The following is an 11,156-nucleotide window of genomic DNA, read 5'->3' as shown; positions in this document are numbered from 1 at the left end:
GTAGTAATCAGTCTCTGTCAGAGCAATTACTTAAAATCATCCGTCCTGGTTGTTTTTCACAATCCACAGCACACTGAGCAGAACAATGCAGCTGACAATCCGAATGGCGCAGATGGAATTATCATACCTCACACCCCGCCTGACTGACAGTTACCTGCAGGAAGGGGGAAGGACCTTATCATCTGGAGGGGCAGCTTTCTTGTTGCCTAGGAGGGGGAGAGAGAGCCCTTGCTGCACCTTTGTCATCTGGGGAATCAGCAGACACTTCCTCTTGGCATGTGCAAAGTAAACAATGACATTATTCTTTGAGATAGGTGGGAGTTGGAGGGGGGCGCATTACCCATGGTGTAGCACTGATTTTAAGATATTAAACAGGTTAATCAATAGCTGTTCCAGCCTCTGCAAGACCCTCATTAGTAGGCAATATGGATTTAAATTTATTAGCCTCTCTTGTTCATCACATCAACAATTCCAGGAAGTTTCAAAGTACATTGTTTAGAAATGCTTGTTTCTTCTATTTCTTTGCCAGTGGGTGTTGGTGTATTTGATGCAATGTGATGTGATGTGTGTGTGTGTGTGTGTGTGTGTGTGTGTGTGTGTGTGTAAATTGGTGAAAGAGATGTTGTGGGGTGAGAGTGTAAGAGGTTGATAGAATCTGACCCAATTGTATCAGTTGGTTTAACCACTATTGTCTATAGAGATGTATGTTTTGGGACACAAGTTTTTTAACTAAACAAATATTATCCCTCTTCATGGTGCCTTTTTAAAAAGAGCAATCAAGCAGACAAGTAACCAAAAAAACAAAAAGATAAGGAAAGTTTTCAGGGGAGGATGGATTATACTAGGGTACAAAACACAATCAGACAAAACAGCATTCTCCCTGAAGGGCTGATTTTTCCAAAAATGACCTGCCTTTCTCCAAGTGGTGCCGGCTTCAATCAGGTTGCTTGGAGCCTGCAGTGAAGCTGCTTGGGCCAGAGAGAGTGTCTGCTTTAATGAAAGTCACTGTGGGCCTTAGGAGCCACCATAATGCTCAAAGCTAGAAATGTTTCATATTCATTCTCAGTGAATTCAGCTCAAAAAATAATTAGAGAACAAACTGGGTGATCCCTTCTGGTTTCCATCTTTTTTGCTCTTGAAATGTCCCTATCAGATGAAGCACAGAGGTACATAGTTTAATGAGGCTAAATTGATAATGTACTAACACTTTATTGTATAACTTCCATAATATACTCTTTTCATAAGTTTCTTTGACAGACAAGACACCAACAAAGGAGAAATAATTTGTTTCAGTGGAGCCTAAAGTACAAGTTAAAAGGTCTCAATTTTTATGGGCTTGTTTGTGATTAAAACTACATCAATCATAAACATCAATGAGCTACCAATAGAGCCTATTTAATCATCTTCCTCCCATTGAGTGATTGAGATGCATCCTTCTGCTAGACTTCTTAAAAGTACTTCCTTATTTGGAGTTGAGATATTAAAGTTACAGGAAACTGCTAGATACTCAGAAGTCATTGCATAGCTGTTCCAAAAAAAGTGCCCCCAAACAGAAGTTACTAAAGTGGCACCAGTAAATATAGGTCTTCATGTGTATTTGTTTCTTCCTATTAGGAGACGGTGATGTGAAGGAAGAACATAGTGTAAATTTTACATTCAGTTACACTGAGGCAGTATAGCCTGGTAAGAGTGCCATATCTCAATTTTAGACAGTGATGGAAGATACTCTTCCAGTTGGATAAGAGGTATTCTCCATCTACAGGTTTGGCAGATGGCAGAATAGATTCCATTCTTTGAGTCAATGAACTATTTGGGACCTGAAAGAATGGATGTGTAGAATATATCTTATCTCTTTGTTTGTGTAGAATATATCTTATCTCTTTGTTTGTATCTGCTGTATCTAATAAACCCAGTGACTTGTCACTGTTGAACACTGAAAATGTAGTTGGGGTGTTTCTGAGACACACTGGACCTTATAACACAGATTTTGAAACCAAAGAACAGTAAAAAAAAATAATGCAAATTGCCTCACTGATGCTTCATTTTAATTGGTTACAGGTTGAAGTGACAGAATTTTGAGCATACTGGGTTAAACACAATGTAAAAGTCATGTTTCTGTTTTTCTTTACCCTTTATTAATGTAACTAAGTAGGTGGTTTAGAATTATATACGTGGTTCATGTTGTATTTTTACTGGATTGCAGCGGCCTACAGAAACCATACTTTATATTCACTTTGCATGTCTTCTCTTTTTAACTCTTTATAGAAGCTTAAAAAGGGAATGATTCCTATTTATTGACACAAGTTAAGATTCAGAGCTATGAGAGTACTTGCTTAAGACACTTGACTATGAGATAGAAAAAACTGGATTCAGAAATTGGTAACATTGTAACAGTTCCTTTCTTTCCAGAGACTCTTGTTTGTAACTATGTCATATTGCAGATTCCTGCGAGCTGAAATGGGAATAAGCGTTTTATTTTTCATACATATATTGTTTGTGTTTGCCTAAGTTAGTGTTTCTCAGTGGAGATGCTATTATCACTTAGGGTCAGAAGTTCTAGTTTAGATGAATCTGTCCCATGATCATTGCAGAATGTTTAGCATCCTTGCCAAGAATCAACTGACTGATCTCCCAGAGCTCCAATAATAATAGTAATTTCTTTCCAGGCAACTCTTAGGTGTAGGTATCATACTGTGCTTGGAAACATTAATTTGATATGGGTGGGAGTTCTGTAAATTTTGACTTTAGAGCCCCATCCTGTTTTTCTAAATTAGGTTTTCTTGGAACATAGCTTTGCCCATTTATTTCCATATGTTCTTTCTTTTGCACTATGAAGATAGAGTTGAGTTGTTGAGATGGAGCTACTGTATGGGCTGTAAAGCAGGAAATATTTGATATATTACACTAAACTTAAGAGAGAAAACAATGTCCTAGACTGATTCTTTGTCCATATATCACTCTATCAATTAATTTCCTTGCTTTAGGCCTTGATTGTTTCTCTTTGATTTCGACATTTTGCATTTCATTCCTCTAGCTGTACTATTCCAAGTCCTTCCTGCATGGAAAGTTATAAACTTCTATTGGCTACTTCTAACTTCTTCTGTGCTGGTATGGTCAGATTGTTTAAGTTCCAGTTTTGACACTATTACTACTTGTGAGTCCTTGAGCATATGCTTGCTTATTTTCTATAGGGCTCCCTCTGCTCATCTACTATGGAGGGCAAACATTTTTTACCTCAATAACTGTCATAATGATGAAGAGCTTGATGACTTTGATGATATTAACGTTTGATTAATACTTAGGGCATGACTAAATATCTCTTTTTCCTTTAAGGTCAGTTCAGACTCAAGACTGTTCAATTTTCTTCATGCTCAAAAATGAACACTTCCACAAATCTGTTTTGCATAGATTCCACTTATCAGTATTCGTATTTCTTCTAGTGTTTCTAGATGATGCCGTGATGAGGATATTGCTAGAAGCATTTTTTACCCATCCATGGCCCATGACCAGTGATATGATATGAAGGGTTATGAAATTGGACTCTCAGGCAAAGAGGAGGGCATTGAATTCAATTTGCAGTTGACCAGATGCTTACAAATCAAAGAAGTGCCATGTTGTCTTATTGCTTAGAGCAAGTAAATAACCTTGCAAAGAAGTTCAGGATTAATTGGAGTTGAAATAATTATAGATGATGATAAGCCAGCCACCAGAGAAATGCAATAGTCAAGCTGTGTGGTAACAAATGCATTGATTAACATATGTCAGGACAGCACAGAATGTAGCCAAGAAACAGAATTATGAAGGTAAAAAAATTACCAGCTTTAATAGTGCAATAGTGATTCTTAGTTATAATTTAGTTCTCTGTTTCTGAGGTGGAAGACACTTGTTCTGAACAAGAAAATGTCCTAGGTGAGAAGGAATGTTAGCCTGATAGGCTAACATAGCACAGACTAGCCACTGGTTTTGAATAAACAATATATTGAAGGAGATATACGATGACATTTTTGATCAACTGATTAGTGGTATGTCCCCACCTCTCACTGTCGAATACTATTTATACTAAGGCCATTTCCCTGCGACTGAGGACCTCATAATATGAGGACCATATTATGAGGACCATATCATAATATCATAGTATTATGAGGGGTCTTCATAGTACAATCAATTGTCTTTAAAAATGCCTTCAGCTTTAAAACCTCAGGAAAATTACCTCACCTGAAATGAGTCTGGTGTGCACAAAAGGACTGGCATGTGGTCCACAGCTGAAAAAGAATCCTGGGATAATGTATAATTACATGGCACTAGAATTTACAGAGCCCTTTTCACTCAAATGTGAAACAACCAGGTCGATGGACCCACTGAGTGAGCCAAGATTACTTTCTGCAGAGCTAAACCTCCTCCCACCCTCCTGAGTTTTAACACAGAATTTAGGACATGACTCAGTTTCTTAACACATCGGGAGAAATTTTCTTCAAAGAAAAGAGTGATATGTGAAATTAAGAAACAGAAGGAGCATAAGGAAGACAATATGGTAACACACAGTTAAGTTTCCAAGACTTGAGAATATATCTCTTGCAAAATATCCCTGTGTGCTAAAGTGCATTCTGTTTATTCTAGCTTGGTGGCTCAGCTGGTCATGGAATATGTTAGCAAATGGCAGACTGCAAATGTAGAGCAAGGTTGAACTAACATGGATTTCATCAAGAGGAAATGCTGGGGTGTGGTGTTAGTTTGTACAGTTCTGAGGACATCAGGAAATGGCTTAAAAAAAAAAAAAGGCCTGATAGTGAGAAGGGGAAATGAAAGAAAAAGCAAACAGACTAGCTCTTTAGATTTAATCAATGGTTAGCATCTATAGCTCCTTACGGAACCTTCCATATTATTACAAAATAAATAAATTCTCTGCGAATTTCAGCTTAATTGAGACTCATTATCATAGCCATTGTGGGCTCACCTCAGAAGAAAAGTGTCACAGTAATTGAACACCCAGACTCTGCTGGTTGAAGAGAAGAAGCTGCTTAGTGTAAAATGTATTCGAGTAAGAGAATGCCACTTGGCCTGAGCAATTTCTAAAGAACAGAGAAAGCCACATAATTTTATAGCAAGTGAAGAGAAGTGATTATCAACATTTTGTATTTTGCAAAAAGCCTTATAAGCATTTAATGGAATGTGCCCTCATCACTCTCCTGCTGCTTTTACCTTCTTTTATAGATTAGGAAACCGAGTTTCAATGACTTGGAGAGACTTTCCAGGGTCAAAAAGAATTCAGCAGTAAAGCTTCATAATATCACAATAACAGGAGGATTTAAAAATAGCCTTCCGATACATTTGCAGAATGAATTATGCCCACAAGGTTTCTTTTTGGCCTGAAAAATAGACACGTCTCTCTACCTCCTTTATGCCAATCTTGTTATATTTTTAAGGTAATAGACCTTCCAGGGGGGAAAAACATTTCATGTTACTTACAAAAAGAAATTTTCATTCAAAAATCCTATAAAAACAAGCAGATCATTTTCATGCATTTTAATTTTAATTTTTTATGTCCATAATTACATTATTTTTAAAAAATTAGGTACATTAGCCAGTGTTTATTTTCACAGTTTTCTTAAAAGATCATATATAACTACCAAATGCTCTGCTTTAGAAAAAGACAATTGATTACTATTTGTCTTATCAAGGTTTCCAGGTATAAATGTTCTGTAGGCTCTATTCAAAACCTCTCTCAATTGGTTGTGTTGTATGATCACGAGCTGTTTTGAAATTTCTCAAGGACATCTGAAGTTCATACTCAAGCTCTCCAATCTTAGCACTGTGGGTCGGTCATCTGCTAATCAAATGAACTAAGTTTGTAAAAGAAACTAATATTTTTAGGCCTAAGAATTACTACAGGTTCTTGACTTCATAGATTTGTGCTAAGGACTTCTGAACTATGAATGAGATTCTTTTCAGGTACTATAATTTCTCAAATTACAGTAATACTCAAATACTTAATTAGCATTTTTCTTAAATTATTCTTGGTCCCTGCTTGATTAAGGGTTATAGATCTGAATAAGTTTAGAAAACGTTTTCAGGTTCTACTCAATACAAGGCCAGATTTAACACCAAACTCAATTGAATAAGATGAAAAGGGATTTTCTTTCAACATTGTAGTTGACAACAACAACAAAAAGAACCAGCAGGGAATAAGAATATGAGCTATCAGATCTCTATCAGAATAAAATTTTCTAGTTGATGTTCTGGAATATTGTGACAGCTTCATAAGTTGATTTAAAACTTGTCTTCCTAATTATCTTACTCATGTAACTGTAGCCCCTCTGTACAGCATCTTTACAATAAAATAAAAAAATTGTCTTTAATATCTTTACATTTGATTGGTCTTGAAAATTAAATGTTTTTCTAATTTCTTTCATGTTTGCTCTTCCTCTGACAGCATACAATTGCTTCCTTATGCTTACAGTCAATCAGATTTCTGAATGGTATACTCCCAAAGGCCCTTCACATTCTGGTTCTTTTTATTGTTGTTAATGACAACATGACTGGTTTAGAGTTTGTTCTAGAGTATATTAATAGTTCCTGTTGACATTTCCATAATATAAAAGGTACTTCTACTTTTATTACAAGTCTTTTCCATTTTCAAAGTGCTACCTCAGTTATACTTTCTCTGTGGGAAGCCAGCTGTAGAAAATTATTCTCCAATAATTGTTTCTTTTAATAATTCTTCAATAATTGTTATGTGAGTCTTATAATTTCTTTTTTCTTGTAATTCCCTGAATGCTTAATGCATGCTACACCATATTGTCACACAGCTTAACCTTTCTAAATCCATGTTCTGCATGTATTATGGTGTCATGTAGCTGAGACCCTGCAGTTGATATAGTCTGGTGGCATTAATGAAGATTGTCAACAGTGAATACTGTGCCAGGTACCAGGTGGTCTCAGCACCTTGCTAGCATTACCTCATTTACATCTCCCAGTAATTCTAAGAAGGAGATATCATTATCATCTCTGTTTTAAAGATGACAAAGCTGAGGCACAGAGGCCTAAAATGAGTACTTGTGTTTCCCCACTGGTAAATGACAGAGTTGGGATTTAAGTCCAGTTGATTCAACCTGAGAATCCTTTTCAATTAACTAATGTACAATACTGAAGATTACTGAAGGAGAAGGTATAACATTTTAGAATTATTAGCTAAAATTTTCATAATATGAGAAATAAATCTAGATTATACTATATTTAAGTTTAAAGATGTCTTTCCTTGAAAACTGAGGTTGTAGAAATTTACTTTTTAAATGGATAAGGATACATTTGTTTGTCCAGAATGGGATAACTATCCAGATGGCTCTGATTTCATAAGAGCCTTAGAAAACCTAACCAAAAAAGAAGAGAACATACCTAAATAAATATAATTAAAGATGAAAGTGAGAACTTCACTACAGAAACAAGCAACATTCAGGACATTATAAGGGAATATTTTGCAAACCTTTATGCTAACAAATTGAAAAATCTGGAAGGGAAGAATTCCCATTGATATTGATATACACAAACTACACCAAGAAGACTTAATCCAACTAAACAGACCCATAACAATTGATGAAATAGAAATGGTAATAAAAACTTCTGATCCAAGAAAAGCTTGGAACCAAATGAATTCACAGTCAAATTCTATAAGGCCTTCAAAGTAGAAATTAATCCAATACTCCTCAAACTCTCCAATGAAATTGAAAGGGAAAGATCACTACCAAACTCATTCTATGTAGCCAGCATAACCCTAAGCCCAAAGCTAGATAGGGATGCATCAAACAAAGAGAACTAGAGACTCATCTCTTTGGTGAACATTGATACAAAACTTCTCAATAAAATTCTCAACTGAATTCAACAACTAATCAAAATAATCATAAACTATGATCAAACAGGATTCATTCCAGGGTTGAAAATGTGATTCAATATATGCACATAAACCAATGTAATTAAATACAAAAAGGAAGGACAAGAACCACATCATGATGTCAATACATGCACAAAAGCATTTTACAAGATCCTACAATCCTTCATGATAAAACCTCTGGAGAAGCTAGGAATCCATGGACTATTCCTCAATATAATAAAGGCTGTATATGACAAACCTACAATCAGTATTACACTTAATGGTGAAAAGTTAAAAAACACTTCCTCTAAAATCAGGAATGAGACAAGGATGTCTACATTCTCCATTCTTCTTCAATATAGTGCTGGAATTCCTACCAACAGCAATAAGACAAACATAAAGGGGATCCAAATAGGGAAACAAGTAAAACTATCCTCTTTGCAGATGACATGATCTTGTATTTTAAGAACCCTATAGATTCCCCTCCCAAGCTACTTGAGCTGACCCAACATTTTGGCAAGGTAGCAGAGTATAAAATTAACCCACAAAAATCAGTAGCTTTCCTGTATTCTAACAAGGAGAAGCATGAAGCTGAAATCAGGAAAGCAACTCCATTTGTAATAACCTCAAAAAAAAAAAAAACCCTAGGAATAAACTTAACCAAAGATGTGAAGGATATCTATGAAAATGAAAACTTTAAAAATGTGAAAAGGGAAATTAATATGCAGATGGCAATATTGCACAAAGATTTCTACACATTCAATCCAATATCCATAAAAATTCCAACAACATTATTTAATGATATAAAGGAAGCAATCAAAAAATACATCTGGAATAACAGAAGACCCCAAATAGCAAAAACAATTGTTAGCAGGAAGAACAGTGCTGGAAGAATATCAATACCAAACTTTAAACTCTATTACAAAGTTGTAGTAATAAAAACACCTTGGTACCGAAGTTAGAATAGGCCTGAGGACCAATGGAATGGAATAGAAGGCCCAGAAATGAAACCACGGACCTATAGACATCTAATATTTGAAAAGGGGGCCAAAAACAAAGGATAGAAGAAAGACAGCCTCTTCAACAAGTGGTGCTGGCAGAATTTTCTATACACATGCAGAAAACTGAAGCTAGATCCATATATATATATATATTCCTGCACCAGAATCAATTCCAAATGGATCAAAAACCTAAATGTAAGACCAAATACCATTAAAATATTACAGGAAGAGGTAAGGGAAACACTAGGTCTCCTAGGCATGTGTTGAAAATTTCCTAAGATCCAGAATCACAACAAATCAAAGAAAGACTAAATAAATGGGGTTGCATGAAATGAAAGAGTTTCTGCACACCAAAGGGCTTAGCCAACAAAATAAATAGAAAGTATACCGAATGAAAGTAGATCTTTACTATCTATGCATTAGAGAAGGGGCTCATATGTAAAATATACTCAAGAGCTCAAAAAGCTAACCACACCCCGTACCAAACAAAATCCTTAAAGACACAACAACTCAATTAATGAGTGAGCTAAAGACTTAGAGAGAAACTTCTTCGAAGAAGAAATAAGAATGACCAATAGGCATGGAAGAAATGTTCAACATCTCTGGCCATAAAAAAAATACAAATAAATAAAAGCAATATTGAGAGTCCATTTCAATCCAGTTAGAATTGCTATTTTCAAGAAAACTAACAATAGCAGATGCTGGCAGGGAAGTGGCCAAAAAGGAACATTACTATATTGTTGGTTGGAATGTAAACTCTGGAAATCAGTGTGGAAGTTCTTCAAAAGACATAGTGCTTCCCTATGACCCAGAAATTCTACTCCTAGGCAGTCCAATAGAACATAAACCAAACCACACTAAAGCCATCAGCACAGCCATGTTCATTGCAGCATTGTTTACTGTAGCCAAAATATGGAATCAGCCTATATTCCATTCAGTGGACAAATGGATCAAGAACACACACACACACACACACACACACACACACACACACACACACACACACACACACACATATATGATGGCCTTTACAATGGCCTAGATGGTTCTTTATATTTAAGTATATGTTATTTTGTGCAAATACCTGTATCAGAATTCTTTTATCTAAGATCAGAGATTAATACCTTTTATTTATTCAATAAATGTGAAATACAAGTAAAATATTAAAAGACATATCATAATTAGTGGAAGCTTTAATCAAATCAAAATTACCCAAAACAGAATGCAAACATTGGATGGATTTTGACTGTCAAACTAACTTATAATAGAAAACAGCCGTATGACAAACAAAAAAGGAGCACAATCCCAAGCTTAGGGTCTTTCTTTCTTCCCCTACATATATATATATATATATATATATATGTATATATATGTATATGTATACATAATATATATAATAGAATTCTGTGCTTCCATCAGAAGAATGATAATGCCCCTTTCTTTTGTAAGGAAATGGAAAGACTTGGAAAAAATTATATCAAGTGAAGTAAGCAAGAGCCAAAGAAACAGGTTACACATTTTCCCTCATTTGTAAGAATTAGTATGTGCCTATAAATCTGTAATTAAATCTAATGGATACCAAAAGACAAATATCTACACTTGGACATGATTAATCAAATAGCACTCTAAACATTCACACAGAGAGACTAAAGGATATTCTTAGGAGAGGATCACAAGGATTCAATAGGTATGTGCATATGATCTTATAAAATGATGCTTATCAAAAGGAACTCCAATAAATAGAAACAAGAGGTTTTTTTTTTTTTAATTTTACTTTTTGTGTTTTATTTTTCTGTTTTTTCCCTATGTCATTTTTTTTTTTTTTTAAATGTACCTTTGTCTTGTGTAAGTTTATCTGATTTCAGGAGGTTAAAAGGAAGCACAGAAATGGTAGGACAAAGGGTGAACAAATGCATCGGTGAAACTCACTAGACATTATGTTGAAAATGAACTATACAACTTATGGTGGAGAGGAGTCTGGAGGGAAAACATTGGGAGAAAAATGAGAGATGTGACACTGTTCAAAAAGATATGTGCTCAATAACTGACTTATGTAACTGCAACCCATTTTTATAACACTTCTACAATAAGAAATGTAATCAGGGGCTGGGAAGGTGGTTCAGTGGTAGAGCGCTTGCCTTGCATGCATGAGGCCCTGGGTTCGATTCCTTAGCACCACTTAAGCAAAAAGAAAAAAGCCGGAAGTGGCACTGTAGCTCAAGTGGTAGAGCGCTAGCCTTGAGCTGAAGAGCTGAGGGACAGCGCTCAGGCCCAGAGTTCAGGCCCCATGA

Source organism: Dipodomys spectabilis, unplaced genomic scaffold (genome assembly GCF_019054845.1).
Source record: "Dipodomys spectabilis isolate Male_0828 unplaced genomic scaffold, ASM1905484v1 ptg000783l, whole genome shotgun sequence".
Classification (NCBI taxonomy): Eukaryota; Metazoa; Chordata; class Mammalia; order Rodentia; family Heteromyidae; genus Dipodomys; species Dipodomys spectabilis.
This window is presented reverse-complemented; position numbering follows the sequence as displayed.